Genomic DNA, 19,817 nt, shown 5'->3' with positions numbered 1-19,817 from the left:
TGCCTTTACCAGTTTCTAAAAGCTGCCTCATCCGTGGCTCCCAGCCTGCCCTCCCCTTGCAAAGCTCATCCCTCCCACATCTGCTTCTGTCCTTGAGTCTCCTCTGACTGGCCCATGTCCTTCCACTGACAAGGACCCTCAGCAGGGTGCTGGGTCCACCCGAGTCATCCAGGATGGACTCCCCACTTGAGGACCTTAATATATTCAAAATCCCTTTTCCCTTAGAAGGTGACATTCACAGGTCCCAGGATTTGGGCCTATTATCTTTGGGAGCATTATTCTTCCTACCTCACCCATGTGAGACCAGTGGGGTGACAGCTGGGTCATGGGTCATGGCCTATTGATGGACGGTTCCTGTGAGTGCTGACCTGGGCCTGCCCCTTTGCTGACCGTGAAGAGGCATGAAGTTCTCCAGAGGACACTCAGCAACCTAGTGGCCATGACCCTGCTGGAGAGAAGACTGTTCACAGGGTTTGAAACATCTGTAGCAAGGGACATCTGTCCCAGGATGAAGGTCACCAGAGACAGACTCAGGGACACTGTCATCAGTGATCACATCCTGACCTCTGGGTTTGAACCCTGGCCCTGCCATCACCACATGTGGCCTGGGACAAGCTACTGCCACTCTGTGTCCCCATTTCCTCACCAGGAACACGTGCCGGCCTCAGAGGGAGTGGATTACTGCAAGATGATCCTTGCAAGGCAGTGTGTGTCTGCAGATGGACTTTCCTCATTCTGGAAGGTCTGTCCCTCCCTGGAACCCAGTGGGCCTCTCTGATTGCTGTGGCCAGCACAGTGCAGGGCAAGTGTGCCGTGGACATGCTGTATGACACTGGCCATGAAGCCTCCTCTTGGGATGTTTGCACTGGGGACCAGCTACCATGCAGGGAGGAAGCCCCAGCAGCCCACATGGGGAGAAGCCACGCTGGGAGGAGCCAAGGCCCTCGGCCCCTGCCCCACTCACCAGCCATGTGAGCCTGCCATCGTGGGAGCGGGTCCCCAGGTGACTGTGGCCCCGTGGTTCGGGTGGAGCAGAGTTGAGCAGAATCTTAAGCAAAAGTCGTGAGTGTGGTTGGTTGAAGCCAGAGCTTTGGGGTGACTTGTCAAGTCATGTCAGCAAACTGCTCATCTCAGGATAAGCACACAGTTGGTACACAATAAATGTTAGCTGTTCTTATTATCAGGATAATACTGTCCTTACCATTCTAAAGCTTACAAATCTAACAGCGCGGGAGCCAGGAGGGGCACGAGGAAACGGGCCACTGGGAATGCAGCCTAGGCCTGCCAGGTTCCTCCCGCTGAGGTGGCCCACTGTCTGCAGGAGAGTATAGAGCAACTAAGGTGGGGCACCTCACAGAGACGGGTGTTGGTTTGGGGGTTATGCATATGAAGCGTACTTGGTCAGGTCTGTTATAGTTTACGGGGTTGCATGTGTTTGAAAATATTGCAAGTTATGTGAGCAGTGTGGTTAGTGGGTACAGGGAACACCTTTTGGCCAGTAACACTCATGAAGCTAAGAACTCTCCGAGGCCAGAGCAAGCCCCTGCCTGCAACCGGTGTCCTGGGGGTCCTGGAACCCTTGCTTCTGGAAGGCATGCCAAGGTGCCATCTACACAGCGGAGCCTGCATTTTGCTCTAAAAACAGGAAAGCATTGTGTCCCTTTCCTGCCGCCTTTGTCCTTTGCTTTTCCTGAGAGCATCTTGGCTGCTTCATGGCTTCTGAGATAGCCTGCTCTCCCCTGGCCCCTTCAGGCCCTCTGGGGGAGCTCCTGTCAGCCCCAGGCCCAGGGGGTGAACAGGGAGCAGGGTAGGATTGTGTTCCTGGCCTCCACCTCTCACAGCTGAGCCCCTGGTGCCACTGGGCATGTGGACGGTATGGGAGACCCAGGCTGACACATCAGACCAGGGCAGGGGTCTCACTGGGGATGATGTTGCACCCCAGTGTAGACATCTGGCAGTGTCTGGAGACATTTCTGATTGTCATCCTGGGGCCGGATGACTTGTTTCTCACGCTCTGTCCTTCTGAACTCCCCTGCCTCTTTTCCCGTTTAAGGACACTTGTGATGATGCTGGGCCCCCCGGATAATCCAGGATAATCTTATGTTAAGGTCAGATGATTAGCAACTTTAATTCCATCTGCAGTCTTAATCCCCTTGCCATGTAACCTAATATATTCATAGGTTCTGGGGATTAGTGTGGCAGTGAGACCTCATTTTAACTTGATGACATCAGCAAAGACTATTTCCAAATAAGGTCACACCCACGGTGCCGGAGGTTAGGGCTTGGGCACATTGTTTTGGGGCAACTCAACCCTAACAAGTCCTTAGATGAGTGTCTGACCCTGCGTGAGCTCAGTGCTAGGTTGGCCGCTTGGTCATGCTGCAGCCCAAGCGGGAAGCCTGCAGCCAGCCTCCTCCTCAGAACTGCCTCAGCCCAGCCTCAGCAAACCATCTCTGCTGGGACCGGGCTTCAGCTGTGCTGGGAAGGAAAACACCCCACCACAGTGGCTGTGAACCTGCATGCCACGCCTGCTAACAGTTTGCAGCTGGCACGGCTGGTGGGGGACCCCACTCATCTGGTCTCTTGTTCTGCAGCCTGCTAGTCTCATGTCTTCCTGGGATTGCTCCCAATGGTCAAGGCCAGACAGTTTGGGTGGGGGACATGGACCCCCTTGTTGGGAAGACAGCAGTCACATTTTGGGGTGTGAGGCAGTGGCATAATTATCCTTGTGTCCCTGGGTCACCCGCCAATGCCCTGCAGGGCTTGGCTTGTGCTTCCTCCAGGAACTTATGGGAGGGCTTGCTGCATGCTGTCAGCTCACCCCAGGCCAGCCAGTGTGCATCTATGTGCACAAACACTCACACACATGCTCACACGCACACACACGTTTATGTGTGCTCTTCCTGGGCTGCATGGATGTCCACATTTGGGGGAGGAGCTCTGGGTTGCAGGCCTTTTCCCCATTGTCCCTGCAAAGATGGGGGTCTGCTCTGCTTCAGGCCCCTCATAGTCACCCACTGAGGTTGGAAACTCCTTGAGGGGCTCCCTGGGAAATGAGCAGGAAAGCTGAGATCTGAGTGTCCTTAAGAGTATGTGGGCCTGGTAGTTGGGGGTCAAAAGTAGGCAGCTCTGGACCCCCATTCACCCCCACACCCTCTCCCAGATTAAAGCTGAAGCCCTCAGGCCTTTGTGCTGGCTTCTCCCTGTCAAGCTCTCTTCCCCTGCACTGATGGCTAAGCATCTGGTCCTCTGGCCAGGAGCCTAGAGGGACCTTCCTGAGGGGAAGCAACCTCAGCTGCTTGGGCCCCACATGGGCTCCCACATGTCCAGCTGGCTCTCCTAGGCAGTTGCAGGCTGAACCCTGTTCTGCTCTGCCTGGCCATGCGGCAAGTGCATCCCCATTTGCCCCTTAGGTGGATTTGGAATGATTGAGTAGTGGGTCTGGTGTTTCCTTAACCTGTTCCCATGCAGGCCCAGGGCAGAGACCCAAGGTAATGGTGAGACTGGTGGTGCTGGTCCTGCTGCCTGCAATCCGGGGCAGGGCAGGGCTGAGTGGGGCACCCCTGAGCCCGCAGCCAGCCTGAGTAGTGTCAACAGATGAGGGAAGCCAAGCCTGCACCCCCTGAGGTCTCCCACTCCAGTAAACCCTCCTTCTGGTGAGCAGCAGGGCCCAGTTCTGCCTGCCCCACTCAGCCTGGCACACTGCAGGAATAAAATTCCTGGCTTATCATAGGGATTTTGGAATTCAATTAAATCAACTGTCTGTATGCTACAAGAGCATGCCATGCCAGCATGCCGGGAGCCTGCTCTGGGGCCCCCATAGGAGCAAGAGACAATACCCTACCCTCGGGGGCACACCCCAGCCAGAGGGCAGAGTAAGAGAGGCTCAACAGTAAGAGAGGGCTGGCCTCATGAAGCCACTCTGTGCGACACTGGGCCTGAGGAGCCACCAGTGACCAGGGAAGGTCTTCTGGGGAGGGTGATATGAAGACGTGGAGGGCAGGGGGCTGGGTGCAGAGGGAAGGGCCAGGGAAAAGGCCTGAGAAGGGTGGGTGGGGGCCCAGGGACTGTGGTTTTCATTCTGGGGGAAAGTATCCCCAGGTTCATGTGCACCGGGAGCTTGGAATGCACCTTGTGTGGAAATGGGGTCTGTGTATGTGCTTGGTAAGGGTGAGGTGCCATGGGGTTGAGTGGTTCCTGAATCCAATGATGGGGTCCTACTAGGCTCAGGAGCCCATACCCTGCCAAAAAGACAGGCAGGATCCTGCCCTGGAGCACCCAGAGGGCTGGTAAGCATACACATACATAGGTTAAGTAGGTAACAGCACCTCCAGAGAGAGAATGAGAGGAGCTCCATGAACAGAAATGGTGCTCCTTGGTGAGTGTCACCTGGGCCCCTGATGTTTCATGGGCTCAACATAGTAGCTCAACAAAAGGAATCAGACCTGCTGGCCTGGGGTTTCTCTTGGAAATTATCTTCAGGAAATAATTGTAGCTATTTCCTTGAGAACACGTGTGTCCACCCACATTCTGGCGTTTTATCTGTAAGGGGGAGAATCTTGGTTTTGAAGAAAAGTCCAGAATGGGTCCTTTGGTGAGGAGGTTCTGGCCAGGTGGAGGCCCCCCAGGGCGGGTCACACCATTCATGAACCACATGCTCTGCCATGTGCATTTAGAACCGCATCACACACAACAGAAATTCATGCAACACCCACAACAGAAATTCATGCAATAATTCTAATTTTTATTTAGTTAGAATGATATTAAATAGCATGTGGAAAACACGGTTTGTAGAGAAAGAGAGAGAGAAAGAGACTTTGGGAGAAAGAAAGAAGATTTTAGTGCCTAAGATGACACCCTCTTCCTGTGTTTTGAAGGAGGGGCCCTATGCTGGCCCAGTAACCCACCCACAAACGCCGTGTGTCTGAACGTGGATTGCTTATACCCACTCACAGTCCACAGAAATATCAGCTACCTGAGGGGCTCCTTGCCTGTCCTCCCCCAGACTGGTGCTGAGCACATGCTGGTTGCTGGAGATGCCCTGGCTTTTGCCCTGGCCAAAAGTGGTATTGCCGCATTCTGGGTGTGGACTTGGTGGGTGGTGTCTGCTTGGTGTTCAGAGGGGCTCGCCCGGCGCCCTCTCCTCCCTGGCTCAGGCAGGTAGGCTCCCAGTGTCTTTAGAGGCAGCAGGTCTGCCCTCTGGGTTCCTGATGGGTAATTCAGGCTACCAGCAGGAAACAATTCAAACAAAGAAACCTTATAAACAGCTGTTTACAGATGTGCATGTTGGCAAGGGGAATGGAAGCCGGGGTACCTGGAGCCTGGCGAAAGCAGGAAGCCTTGTGTCTGAGTACGAGGCTGGTGAGTGCTCTATGAGCATCCAGGGTGGCCTGGGACCCCAGGGAACTCCTGCTGTGCAGGCCAGCACAGAAGCCAGTAGACAGCAGTCTGGGACATGCAGCCGAAAAGGTGTTTTCCTGAGCAGCAAGGTGCTGAAGATGGAGAATGGATTGGGTACGGGGTACTAGGCTGACCACCACATGCCCATTCCAGGAGGACCCATCCCAGCATCCTCACCGAGCCCAGCTAGTGGGGAAAACTAGGAATAAATGTGGGGTCAGTGTCCTCGAAAGTGATCTTAAACTCCAACCATGGAATTGGGTTCCCATCTGCCCTAGGGGCTTGGGGTTGATACTTGCAAAGACAGCAGATAGAGGGGTTCCCACGATCTCAAATCCAGCTTCTGAATCCTTTACCCAATGCCTTCCTAATCTAGAGCTGGGCACATCCCCTCACCCAGACCTTGGGAAGCCCACCCCAAGCCTGGGTCTCATGGCCACTGTACTGGGGACAAGCTCATGCTTTGTTTTGCACTGACAGAGTCTCTCCAACTCAGCCTGCCAGGCCTAATGGGGCACTGTTTGCCACCGGCTCTCCACCAGCGCCCACTACAGCTCAGCAGCGTTACACCAAAATGTGGCAAATCAGCTATTGATAATGACCAACCCATGCCTGAGGTGACAGCATTATGACCCCAGTTCCTCAAAAGCAGCTCACAGTGGAGAGTGTTAAGGGGTGAGAGGGCTGCTGCCAGCTTGTCCTGTGGCTGGGCCAGGACACGGGACTCTGGAGCAGGCAGGCCCTGCCAGCAGGGGTTTGGGGCTGCAGGCAGGACCGGGGAGCCCCATGGAGGTCGTGTTCACATGCACACTACATAACACACATCCACATATGCTCACATGCACACACCACACGTGCTCACATGCACACATCAAAAAACCACACATTCACACGTGTTCACACACACATGCTGTTTTTTCCCTTATGCATGGGGGGCTGTCTGCTCTTCCCTCTACTTTCTGTACTTTGCTCCTCCAGCCTAGGCTTTGGTGAGAGACAGATAGATGCCTGGGAGTCAGGGAGACATCTGCAGGGGGACCATGGGTTCTTAGCAGGCCCTGGGGTATGTGGCACAAGTTGAGGCCACCCCTACCCCAGTCCGCACACCCACTGGAGAAACACTCACACTGGGTGAGCAGGAGAGGAGAGGCTGTGCCCGGCCACATGCAGATGCCAGCACTTGCTTCCAACGACAATATGGAAGGGCCACTAGCCTTTGGGGACCCACCAGGCAGGCACCTCCTCTTCTAGATCAGGTAATGCTTCCTCTTCCTGCACATGTCACATGCATACACATGTGCATATGGTAAGCATGGACACATACAGACCCACAATGTACATCAAATGTAGAAACACTGCCAAGGAGGCATTAACACATGCACACATGCACAACACACACAGGTGTGCGTGTACACACACGCAACCCCTTCACCCCCATGTATACACACACCTACCCACCAGCACACACACTCATGCCTGCCCAGGCACAGCTCCAGACTGAGACACTTGTTCACAAACACAGATGCACAAACATATTTCCAGGCCTGCATAAACACGTGGGTGCCCAGATTCACATTCAGACTTACATGCTTGACTCCAGTCCCATATGCACAAATAGGAGTGAATGCATGTGCCATACAGGCCTCTGTGTACCCATAAGCAGATGCACACACATATGAGCCCACAGATACATGTGTACACCCATGTGCATGTGCAAACACACATCCCTTTTCACACACCTGCTCACGTGGGCCCACATGCCAAATCCACATGTGTGGACAGTAGCATGCCTATGTAAACAGAGACATGTCTGAGCAGCAGAACTGCACACACGTAAGGGCCTGGCCCCTTGTTCTTTGGGGCCTTTGTCTGGATGCAGATTGAACAACTCTGCTCTGTTCTGGAGGGGTGGGAGTGGGATGGGAGGCTGGTTCCATGGTTAAATGCCTTTGGCAAAGCTCCCGTTGGCAGGGGGGAAGCAAAGGCTCAGAGGCCTTGCCCTGAAGAAAAACCCCCCAGACAGCTGCAGCCCAGCTCCGGGCTGGGCCCCACTTGGCGACATCTCCCTGCCAAGTGGGCGGCCTCTGAGCTGCTGGCTCTGGGCAAGCTGGTGCCAGCTGAAGGGCTGCAACACCCAGGCCCTCCCAGGCCCTTCCAGGCAACCCGGGAGGCAGAGGCTGGGGCAGCACCCACCCGCTCCCTTATGGGGGACATGGGCCCTGTGCTGACTCTCTGAGAAAACTGGCCAGCAGCATTGTGCGACCATGGGCTGTGGGGTTCAGCGCCCTCCCTGCTGGCCCCTGTCCACCCATGCTCTATAAAAGCCCACCCTGCCTACTGTCCGTCCATGGAGAGGGACTGTGCTTTCCATCCTAGCTATCCACGACCTCCACGGGGCTCCCCTGTCCTGCCTGCAGTCCCAAACCCCTGCTGGCAGGGCCTGCCTGCTCCAGAGTCCCGTGTCCTGGCCCAGCCACAGGACAAGCTAGTGGGATTTCGTTTTATTATTGCTTTAAGGTTAACGTTGTCATCCTGCCAGGAATTGGAGTGGACACAGGGTGAGTGGCAGTGAGTGCTCCCTTAGCCTGTATACAGCATGTCACCACAAACTGGGTGACGGGACAGTAGGAATGTCATTTCACACGGTGCTCGAGGCCAGAAGTCCAATACTGAGGCACTGGCTGAGCTGTGCTCCCTGCAGAGGCCTGGAGAGGGTCCTTCCTGTCCTCATAGCTCTGGTGGGGTGGCTGCCTGTGTGTTCCCGTGTGTCCACACATCCCCCACCCTGCTCCATCTTTACGCAGCTTCTCTGTGTCTGTCTCCTCTTTTTGTCAGGATACCAGCCACTGGATTCAGGCTGCTCTAATCCAGGAAAACCTCATCTTAACTGATTACATCTGCAAAAACCCTGCTTCCAGATCATGTCATTCTGAGCTTCTGAGGGAATGTGCATGTTTAGGGGACACTCTCCAACCCAGCACAACACATATGTGAACTTAATCCTGCACAATGGCACCCTGGTGCCTGCAATTGCAAACATGGGATGTGGGCAGAGGGCCCAGTGAGTAGTTCCTTCTCGGTTATCTGCTGTTGCATAACAAATCCCCCAACTTGGTGTCATACAGCCACAGCAGTGTTTTTTATCATGACTCTGCAGTGGGCCAGGGTGTTCTGGAGACACTTGGCAGCAGCTGGGCCAGCTCGAATATGGGGGCTGAGGTCATCTCCCAGGTCTGGTAGGTCAGCTGGCTACAGATCTCCAAGTCTCCATGTGGCCTGGGCTTCCTCACAGCATGGCAGCTGGTTTCATGTGTGAGAGAAAACCAGTAGAAACTCTGGCCATTGTCCCAGGTGTGCTCAGATGTGCACCCAGTATGTGCAGGTGTGCCGAGTGCCAGGCCCAGGAATACAGGTACTTCAGCATGTTTTACCCTAGACTTCTGCTGCCTGGGCTCTAGGGTGGGAGGTCTGTGGCCTTCCCCAATCCTTGGCCATCCCGTCCAGCATCTGTTCTGGCCCAGGTGGGATGTTCCCACACTGCCACCTGGTGGTTACTTCCCTGAGCACAGGGAAGCTTCGAGTACCTGGGCCAGAGCACAGCTAGGAGCCTCCAGCATACATACCTGTGGCTCCTCCCCAGGAGCAGTCCTGTCCTGGGCCCTGCTTCCACGGGTCTCACGAGGCCCAGGCCAGGCCCAGATGCCTCATCCAGCCAACCTCTCCTTCCGCTTCATCCTATGCCATGCATTGTTACCAAGGCCTGTTGGGAAGAATTTGGAGACAAAAGCATGGCAGGAGCCTGGAACACAGGGGCTGCGGTTGCCCAGAACCTGCCTAAAACAAAGTCTTATTGCTACAAAGATGCCTCTGGGGAGCTGGCATCCTGCAGCTCCGTCCTCAAAGCCACCATGGCTGCAGTGACGGTTCCCTGCCTCTCCAAGCAGCTGTTCCTTCCCTGATGGGCGCTAGACCAACCTCCATCCAGGGAGCACGGGTCATCAGGCCAGCTTGCCTGCAGTGCAGAGCACGGCTGGCAGCCCAGGTGGGGGAGGGAGAAGGGGCTGGTGTCGGTGAACAGGTGCAAAAGCCTTGGTATACCTGGGGCCCTGGTACCGTTTGTCTGGGATGTGTTTCCTGGCCTGCTAAGGCACTGCCCAGCCCACTAGGCCCCTGTTCCATGGCTGGGTGCAGCACTGACACCTTGCCCAGTTCTAGCTGAGGGAAGACCCAGGCCAAGAGTCACCCAGCTACACTCAGCCTCCTTCTGCCATGACTCCATCCACCCAGACACTCATTCCCTCCGTCTCTCAGGCACAGGGACAAGGGGACATGTAAGGCCAGCAGCCTTCTGAGACTTCTGTTCTGGGCAGGAAGGTGGGCTCTGGCCAAGGAGATTCCTAACAAGTTAATTTCAGGAAGTGGCAGGTCTCTGAGTTGTAGGAGGGAAGGCAGGTGGATGGGGAGGCAGGAAGGTCCCCAGGGGAAGGACAGAGGCCGGTAGTTTGGGGGAGGAGGTGGCCGTTGTTCCCTGGAATGGTGCTCCGGACCAGTTCTCTGGCCTTAGACTTTATTTCTGGAGAACAGAGACTTCGCCTGGGGCCAGTTTCCCTGTACTCTTGTCTTTTAGCAGGTCATCGTGGGAGACAATCTGCTCGGGAAGCATTCTGCATGAAGGCAGGCAAGGAGGCCAGAGCTGGCAGACTTGACCCTGTTGTCTGGCTGCATTTTCCCCACATGGATTCTTTGCATGCTCACGACACAGCTCCAAGTCTCTTCCCAGTCTCAGGTGGAGCAGGGTGAATGGGTGTGGGTGAAACCACAGGGTAAGTAATCCAGTCTCAGGCCTGGAGCTCGGCCCTGTTGCCCCAGGCAACCGCTAGAGTAGGGATGTTGTCTGTAAGGTAGCAACTGATTACTGGCCCTCCAGTGGGTTGCCTCCTGCCTTAAAGAGGATTAAGTGGGGGTGGGGGGTTAGCAGGTTAGGGACAGACAGCCTCCTTCACGCAGCAGTGACTCATTCAGTGTCAGGAAGTCTGGGGGCTTAATTTAAGCAGAGCATGCATGCAGGTAGGCACGGGGTGGGTGAGGGCTCCCCAGGGCTCTGGGCCTGGGCGTTTCCCATACTCTCTCCTCCCCTCTGCTTCTGTTGGGAGGAGCATCCCAGGCTGTGGGAGGGACGCTGTCCAGTGGGCGGCGGTGCCAGGACAACCACATCTTCAGGTGGAAAAATGAGGTGCCTTTCTGGATGTCGTGGCCCAAAGATCCTGTTTTCAGCACCTTCATAAAGTATCTTATCTGGCCACTTCCTAGCACACTGCTCCAGGCTACTATCATGTCAGCCTCCTGGCCATATCCCACCCTATGTTGGGGTAGCCTCCACCGGCCCCATGGAATACCGAGTGTGGCAGGGCCTGTGACTCACTGCTAAGGAATGAAAATGGCAAACGTGACTGGGTGTCACCTCCATGAGGTCATAGAGACTGGCTGCTGTCTCTCTCAGCCTCTCTCCCCGCTCCTCGGTCTGATGAAGCCAACAGCTGCCAGCTGAGAGCTGTCCTGTGGGAGGACCCACATGACAAGAGACAGAGGATGGGCTTGGCTGAGGCCCTCAAACTCTCGAATCCTGGAAGCCATCCCTCCCTGGGGAGTTCAGATGAGACATCAGCCCTGGCCGGCACTAGTGGCAGCCGGGAGACATCATGAGCCGGAAGCCCAGCTGTGCAGATTCACGCACCAGAGCTGTTAAAGCTGCAAAGTGTTGGGGCCACTTGTTCAGCAGCAATAGCTCACCACTGCTGTTCTCCAAAGGCCCTGGGGGCTCCCTTCAACACACCAACCAGAGGCCCAAGTCCTTTGTGCAGCCCAGGGCCTGCCTCACTTGACGGCCTTGCTTTCAGCTCCTTGACTCTTCTCCCCTCCCTTCTCCAACCACAGGCAAGCATTATGATCCCTTGGATGATCCAAGCTGCTTCTGCCTCAGGGCCTTTGCACTAGTTGTTCCCTCTGCCTGGGATGCCTGTCCCTGAGACCTGTGAACAGCCTCTCCCCTCCCTTCCTGAGGTCACCTTGGCCTGACTCCACCCACTGCCCTGCTCATTTGCCTCCACAGGGCTCATGTGCACCTGGCTCTCTGCTTTCTGACCCCTCTTAGGTGGCGTATACATCTGTGAGAATGGGGATTTCCCTGTGTGTGCCTGTTCTTCCTCCACTCTGCCTCCCTGGGGTCTGGGTCAGTGTCTGCTGCACACCAGGTCCTAGATAAATATTTGTTGAATGGATAAATAAAGGGAGCAGTCAGCTCAGCTGATAAGAGGTGTGTATTGAGCGAGTCTGTCTGTCCTATAGGCTGGTGGCAAGGGTCCACATACTGATGTTTTTTCTGGCCGATGCTCTGATGAGGAACAGGAGGAAGGAGATGGCCTGGATGGAGAGCACGGTAGCCACCTGTCCCACATGGCTGCCTGTTGCCAGCCCCGCGGCTCCCAGACTCCCACTGCGTGGCTGAGGCCTGGGCCGGTTTGTTCAGCAGCCGAACCTGACCCACCCTGACTGACCCAGACGTGGACATCCAGAAAGGGGTGCTCTCACAAGGAACCAGCACCCTGACGCTGTGACATCAGCTGAAGTGGAAGATGAGAGAAAGCTCCTTTTTGTGGTGTGTTCGGCTGGACCAGATAAAGGGCCTGGAAGTCAGGTCATGAACCTGGCAGCATCTGTTGGCTGAGCTCGGCAAGATTATGAGACAGGAATTGGCCAGCTTGAAGCAGGAACAAAAGTGAAAAGTAAAAAAGTTTTAGACTCCAAATACTATGCTATCACAAAGAAGCCGACGGGTCCTCAGACCCCAAATTAAACTCAAAGCACAGATTTGACAAGTATCAGATGAAGGGTGTTGTTAAAATCCCCATGTGATTAGGGGTATTTCAGCGCAGACCTAACTGTGGCATGGGGGTTCACTTGGCCATTGGCAGAGAGGGTGTGTGGCATCCAGCGCTGAGATGGTGTGGGCCCAGGGAAAATAGGGCTGAGGTACTGGGGGCTCTGAGGACACCAAGCCTGGGGAGGAAGTGGCATATCCTTTCAGCCAATGGGTCTTTAGATGAAGAGACCCCCCATGTGGACCTCGTAAGAACCCCATGGTGGGCATGGTCATAAGGTCCTGGCTTTATATGGCTGGAATTTGGGGTTGTCTTGCTTGGAAAGATAAGAGGGAGTGTGAGGAGAGTCATCGGGCCTGGCAGGCAGACCACGGAAGCATCTGAGATGCTCACAGATCCCCCGGGGGGTCCTCTTCCGCACATGTGGCCGGGTGATGTGTCCCCACGCCCTTGAAGTTGGGTCTGGCTGTGTGACCTGCTTTGGCTGATGAAACCTGAGCCTTTCAAGGTCAGTTTATCACGAATCCTGCCCTCCCTACCCCAAGCTGGGGGAGGTGGAGTCCCATAGTCCGCCTGTGGCCGGGGCTGACTGTGCAGGGCCTCTCAGGAGCCCCCAGCATGTCCGAGCAACACATGCGGGCGAGTCACAGGCGCCAGGCTTCTAGTCCACAGGGCACCATGTGGTAACATCATTAGCGGTAAGGATGCTGTCAGGGGCCTCCCTCGGGAAAGCCGCCCCCCATGGCTCACTGGTCTCTTCACACTCGATTTGCATACATCTCTAAAGATTACCATTTTAACAGCTCATGGCATAGGTACCAGGAGGCAGTTACATTTAACTGTGCGTAAATCTAATTCCCTCCACACTCAAATTTCTGATGCTGCAGAATCAATTTGAGCTGTCAGGGTCTCATTCGAAAGTGCATAGGTGCTGCTGTCCCTCCTTCTGTCTCCTCAACAGTCTCCAGGTTTCAGGAACCCGATCCTGCAGAGAAAGATGCCAGTGCTGATACACAGTAACAACCTTTATCTCTTTACAGCGAATCCGAATTAGGTGTGAAGGAGTCACAAAGGGCTGCTGCCTGCCCAAGGCCATGGTCATCTCTCTAATAATAATACACTGATTGTCCCTAATAGTGTCCCTTGTTCTCTGAGCCCACGGAGGAGGCCTTTCCAGTGTCTTTTCTGGGAGGTTAGGAGTGACTGAGGCCTGTGCCATAGCCCCAGATAGTTTCATGTAGATTTTTCTCCTTGGCAAGATGAAGTTTCTGCTGAAGCAGTAATAATAATCTGAGCATTAATCATTTGGTGCCCCCACAGCCCTGAGAAGTAGTGTAGTGTTCCCCACCTTACGTATGGGAAACAGGCATATCCTGTGAGTAACTCATCCTGGATCACACAGCTGGTGAATGGCAGGACCAGGCTACTCTTTGTCAAAGCCCCCACCCTGTCCTGGGAGCAAGGCAGTCTGCTGTCTGGTTGCAAGTGGACAGCCATTGTGTCTATCTGACTGCATCCATTTGTCTTTTGCTAAAAGCCCCAGTGTCCTCACTTAGAGCTGCCTCTCCATTCTGGGCTAGCTGTGCATGGGAGCACCCATCTTTCCGGAGCTATGATTGGTGCAGGATGAGCCATGATCCAGGCACCAATCCAAGTTGGTCCTGGGACTAGGTCAGGTTGATGGGCAGCAAGCAGGTGGGACTAGGGGGAGGGAGAGGGAGCTGCCAGTGGTCACCTGGGGAGGTTTCCACTGAGAATGAAGCCAACTCTGGACAAACAAAGCGGAGGGAGAGAGACAAAGGGAAGAGAGAGAGGAAGGAAGGGGGAAAGGAGAGCAGGGAGAGGAAAAGGGACAGGATTATGCCCCGGTGATGTTATTTGAGCCCCTCCCATCATCCCCTCCACCAGCAAAATGAGGCTGGGTCAGCTTGGGGTCACTGCTGCCCATCTTGTTGCAGGAGAACCAAGGGAAAAGGGGGTTTGTGAGCTTTGGAGTAATTTAATCACTTTATTTTATGGTGATCACTTAGCTCCCTGTGGCTGGGCTTCTTCAGCAGTGAAACGGGTGGGGAAGGCGATGGTGGTGGAGATGGTGATGGAACCTGGAAGCTCTTAGAACTTAGAACCGTGTCCTTTTGGGTTTTCATGGAGGCTTCTAGGCATGATTGATTAGAATTGGCTATTGATGACCCAGAGGTTGGGGGTGGGGTGAGGCTGAAAGTTCCAATCCGCTAATCATACAGTTAGTTCCCTTGGCAACCAGCCCCCATCCTTAGATGCTTTCCAAAAGTCGCCTTATTAGCATAACCAAAGACACCTTTATTTGCTCTTCTCCCTTAGGGAATTCCAGTTTTCGGGGCTCTAAGCCAGGAATGGGGATGAAGACCAAATATATATTTATACTGCAAAACACAATATCATACTAGGCTCTGAACCAGCAGTCTCTAAAATTGAGAAAAGATTTGCAGTTGATTAGGATTTCTATTTTAAGTAGTGGACTAGCTTATGAAAAGGAGCAAAGAACCCTTTCAGTAACATGACGTACGTATTCAAAAGAGAACAGGGAAGCAAGGTACCACATCCTGGAGGAAGACTCTAATCAGCTGTGTGACAGGCCACTTTTCTGTGCATCTTTTGAATCAACTCTTTTTAAAAGCAAGCACTGGTTCCTCTCCTCTCAAGCCCGAGGCCACCCCATCACTAGGTTGAAGTAGCATACAACTTGGTAAATGACATTAAAGCACAACCAGGGAGAATCCCTGACTCTGCTGAGCCGGCTGGTGGGCCACAGCCTCTTTTCCGGGAGCAGCAGCTAGTGCTCATGCCTGGTCAGCACGGGACTGGGGGCTCCCTGGACCTCGCAGGTCAGTGGCCTCCTTCAGGGCACTGCCTTTGCCCGGAGGACGACAGACCTGGGCTGGGACCAGGACGGAGGCTCTGCATAGAGGACACAACCATCCACACAATAGACCCACAATGGAAGTCCCGCTGGGGGCTACTTCTGTGACCCTGGGCCAGCAGCACAGTGTCACCTGGAAGGAATGCAGCCCTGACCACCACAGCCTCCAGCGGCATCCCAGGCCTGTGCAGGCCAGCCTGGAGGTGAGTGAGGAACCCTCGCCCACGCCGGGTGGGGCCTGAGGCCTCCAGTGTGAACCATGGCATCTCCAAGGGCTGGTGATGAGCAGACTGCCCAAGCGGAAAGAGCTTGCTGACAGTGTGGGCGCGTGCCACACAGCAGGGCATCAACTCCAGCTGCAGACCCCAGCAACAACCCCTGCAGATTTCCGGCCCCCCCAGGCTCCACCCACAGGGCCTGTGTGTGTGGTGACTGCTCACAGTGTGGCCAAGCCCGACCCCTGGTGGACAGAGGGCGCAAAGCACTCAGGGCTACAGCAGGGCAGACCCTCACAATAGGCAGACCCTTTCCTGGGGGCGGACCCTCACCCCGGGTGGTCCCCTCAGGCCTGGGCGGACCCACACCCCTCAGGCCTGGGCAGACCCTCACCCTGGGTGGTTTCCTCAGCCTTACCAGGCCCCAGCAGCCTGTGCCTTTCATAGAAAACCTTCTGTCCATTGCGGGTGGGGAGTGGGGGAAGGGTGGGATGCAAGTGAAAGAAGGCAACAACCACAGGCCTTGGGACCCCTCCCCTGGGAGGTATCACAGAGACCTGGCCAGCTGGGAGACCAAGTCCTGGCCCCGGAACCAGGGGGGCTTGGCTGCGCCCTTCAGCAAGGCTTGTGCTGCCCTGGCCTGAGGATGGGGTTGGAACACTCACCCATGCTGGGAGTGGGGGCCTCTGTGGGCTGAGCAGGTGGGGAAGGGGTGGGGTCCTCAGGCTGGGAGGCACAGCCTCCTCCCTGGTTCCTAGCGGTCTTTCCCAGCCCCTGAGCCCAGATGGGGTCTGCCCTGCACTTGCCCAGGTCCCCCTTGGCACCAATGACCTGCTCTTCCTGTTCCTACCTGGTCTCACCCGGGACTTGGCAGAGTCCACCCTGTGCCTTCTCCAGGTGACAGAGCTGCTGGGGTGGAGAGCCGTCGCAGCTCTGTGACCTGGGTGAGTCGCCCAGCCCCTCTGAGGCCCAGTGGAATAATGGGACAGGCCCTGAGAAGGCCTTGGGGTCACGCCTACAGCTCCCTCCCCTTGAGTATAGGCTGGCTGAGTGACCTGCTTCCGAAGGGCAGAGGTGGAGATGGGTCAAGGTTGGCGGCAGCAAGGCATGCTGACAGAGTACCCCATGTGTCACAAGAGGACCCTTCACCTTTGTGCCATTTCCCCAAGCTCACACCCCAGAGAACACAAGACAGCATCCAACCACCCAAATAGAACGAGGGACAGTCTGGCGTACCTGACCAGTATTCTTCAGAACTCAAGGTCAGGACAACATGAAGACAACCTGGATGGGCAAGGCAGTCTGCCAGGTGCTGGGCCCAGGACGGGAGGGGGAGGGTGGTCTGCCCACCAGGTGCCCACCAGGTAAGCTGGGAGGGGCCGCGCTCTGGGCATGCAGGACTGCATATGCTCACTAGATGGCAGTGACACCCTGCCACCTGGACAACCTCCAGACCCTTGGGAAGGCGGGTGGGCAGGGGCAGGGTGGCTGACTTCCCTCCTGGAAGGACCCTCAGGTTGGCAGCCAGGAAGGGCCGTCTGACGTGGATGCAGCTGGGCACACACAAGGTCTTCCTTGTGAAGACGTGCTGCTCCAGGTTTGGCACATGCGGTGTATGCTCTCCGTCTTTCTGTCTCTAACTCTCTGTCTCTGTCTCTCCCTCCCTCTGTCTCAGTCTCTGTCTTCCGTCATGTCCCAGCCCCTTTTCCTGATCCTGGACAGTTTGGTCCAAGCCCCAGGCCCCATTTCTGGGCCAATGACCTGACTCTCCATCCTCAGTTCCCTGGTGTCCCGCTGTGGAGGAGGGCACAAGCTGCTTTGTGAATGCGCCTGGACGTGCCCTGGGGCTGCTCGCAGCCTGTTAGGACTTATGGCCCTTGTCTGCCTCCATTAGGGCCTGAGGGCCCTCCTTCCTCTAACAGCCTGCCCCTGAGACTTGCCAGGGTCCCAACACTCAGCTCCTGGCCCGGCTGCTATGCCAGTTTGTCTTTGGTATGCCTATGATTTGTCCCTAAGCCACACACCAGGCAGCACTACTGGGAAGCCTATAAGCAATTGCTGGTTCCCCCAGATCTCCCTCCTGACACTGCCAGGCCCCCAGCCCAATGTCCCAGGAGGCCGAGGAAGCCGGCAGCAAAGCCCAGTTCCTGCAGGTGGCCTTCCCAGCCGAGCTGAGAGCGTCTTACATAGCTTCCCCTCAAAGCCAGTTTGCAGCTCCGGGGCAGGGCAGGGCAGGGCCACCACATCCTGGCCCACAGAGCAGAAGGCCTCAGGCAGCACTTTAGTTTTGTTGTTAATTAAAAGAAGCTGCCAGCTGAAAATTTCTGGCTCTTTGTATAGGCAGCAAGTTATCTTAAAGTCTAGTTTCTTTGTTCTGGAAAGTCACTGACTTACTGTGCTCTGTGTGTAGTTATGAATGTATATGTACGTGTGTATGTGTATATGTGTGTGTGTGTGTGTGTGCATGCACATATGTGGGTGTATATGCAGGCAGGCAGGGCCCAGGGAGAGGAGAAATTTGAACTGGATCTGGAGAGGATAGAATCTGTACAGCAATCTTGGTCCCAGGGTTCCAACCTGGAGGGAGAATCTGGGGTAACTGCAGCCTGTGGGACAGGAGAGCCCCTTTGGAGCCACAAGAGGGGTGTGGACAGAGGTCGGGGAGGTTCTGCCTGCAGGCATTTGAGGCCCTGTGTCCACTCAGCAATGATACCCCCTGTGACCCCTTGGCTGCCTCAGCCAAGACCGCCTTGAGGTCTTGGGCTAGGCTTCCTGCCATGGGCAGTGAGGGCCATCCCTCTGGTGCCACCTGAGCCCAGATGGAGCCCCCAGCCCCCTTTCAAGCCTCTTACAATGGGATCACCCTTGGAGACTCTGCTCACACACCCTGGCAGGTGGCAGCTCCCTGCTCCTACCTGGGCAAGTGGTCAGGGCCCACACTCAGGATGCCTGTGGCTGGCTCCATGGTTTGGGTGCTGAAGCTTCGTTTGTGAGGTGCTGGGGATTTCTCTCATCATGCGGTGGTACATTCCCAAAGCCACAGAGCTTCTGTAATCTACCAGGTGTCTTTTAGTTAACAAGGGAGGAAAAACTCACAGTGGTTTAAGAAGAAAGAAATAAAGGTCAATTTATTTACGTAAATGAAGTCCACAGGTGAGTGGCTCCCACGCAGCAGGTCCCAGGCACTCAGATGACGTCAGGACCTGCTGTTTCTGTGTCTGGGCTTTGTTCTCCAGTGAACCTTGAAGTGGAGGTGCAGTTGGGCCCCCAGGTCCCTGGCTGCAGTCCAGGCCAACAGGGATTTCTGCTCCCATAGGTTTAGCAGCATTCTAGGATGACTCTAAGGCCCCAGATCATGGGCCATTCTCCCAAATCAACACTGTAATTCTGGTTCACCTGGCCTGGATGGGGTGGCCACCCCAGGGCCTTGGGAGAAGACTGGTCTAGAACCCAGAGAACTGGTGCCAGGAGGAGAATGCTGGGCGTGCAGAGGCAGCTGAGCCAGGCACAGGTAAGGCATCTGGCTTAGGTCCAGGTATATGGGAGCCTAGACTGCCACACTAGAGCTCCATCAAAGGGCAGCACATGAAACATTTTGTGGTCAAAACTGAGTGTTCTGTTTGGTGAATAGCAATTAGCTAACTCCAGTGTAATAACTCCCTTGGTTCGTGGGTTGCCTCAGTTACTGGCCCAACAAGAGAAAGGGTGCTGAAAGGATTGTCACCCAGAAGGCATCTGAGGACTATCAAGGCTGGCAGAGTCCAGCCCTGGACTGGCTGGGGTCTAGCTGGGCTTGGAGGGGAGACAGCTTACACTTTTGGGGGACCAAAGGAGCCTAGGTCCCTGGGTCGCTCTAGGAATGACACCACACAGTTCTTCTGGCCCTACCTCTGCACTACTGGGCATTGTTGTCAGCTGGGGCCTCTGTCACCTGCTGTAAATCCAGGAGCGGATGAATGTGGAAGCCAAACCCCACATGAATGGTGAGTGAGCTGCCCGGCACGTGGGGTGTTTCATTCCCCCATTGGCCTCACCCTGGCGACAGGTGGCTCTGGTTAACAATCTGCACTAACTTGCAGAGTCTACATGGGCGCAGTCCTTTGCACTTGCTGGAATTCTCATCTTTTGTGGCACCCGGCATTTGTTTCCATCCTGAATTCACATCCTTCATGTTGAATTGATGCTGCTTCCTTATCTTCCATTGAAAGGGGTTGTGTCAGGATAACACATCTCACTCTGAAACACCACAAGGGAGTCGGAAAGTAAAACAATAATGACTTGGCTTTTTGAGCCAGTGTTAAGGAGACTCTCTCAAGAACAGAACCCTGTGCTCCTGCGTCTGACAATGCTCCCTGCTGTGCTCTAGTGCGGCCTCAGACACAAGCTTTCGGGAAGGTGATTTGCCATGTATTCCCCCACACCCAC

General features: G+C 55.2%; 1 long non-coding RNA gene across 1 annotated transcript; it reads right to left on the bottom strand.

Moving 5' to 3' along the window:
* Nucleotides 1–11,699: 11,699 nt before the first annotated feature.
* LOC140846622 (uncharacterized) lies at nt 11,700–16,328 on the bottom strand. Its single transcript, XR_012125938.1, has 3 exons — nt 16,243–16,328; nt 13,071–13,263; nt 11,700–12,157 (listed from the first exon to the last, which is right to left on the bottom strand). It is a non-coding gene; the product is annotated as an uncharacterized lncRNA (long non-coding RNA).
* Between the last annotated feature and the right edge of the window lie 3,489 nt (nt 16,329–19,817).

This window comes from Manis javanica, chromosome 15 (assembly GCF_040802235.1).
Source record: "Manis javanica isolate MJ-LG chromosome 15, MJ_LKY, whole genome shotgun sequence".
Classification (NCBI taxonomy): Eukaryota; Metazoa; Chordata; class Mammalia; order Pholidota; family Manidae; genus Manis; species Manis javanica.
This window is presented reverse-complemented; position numbering and strand designations above follow the sequence as displayed.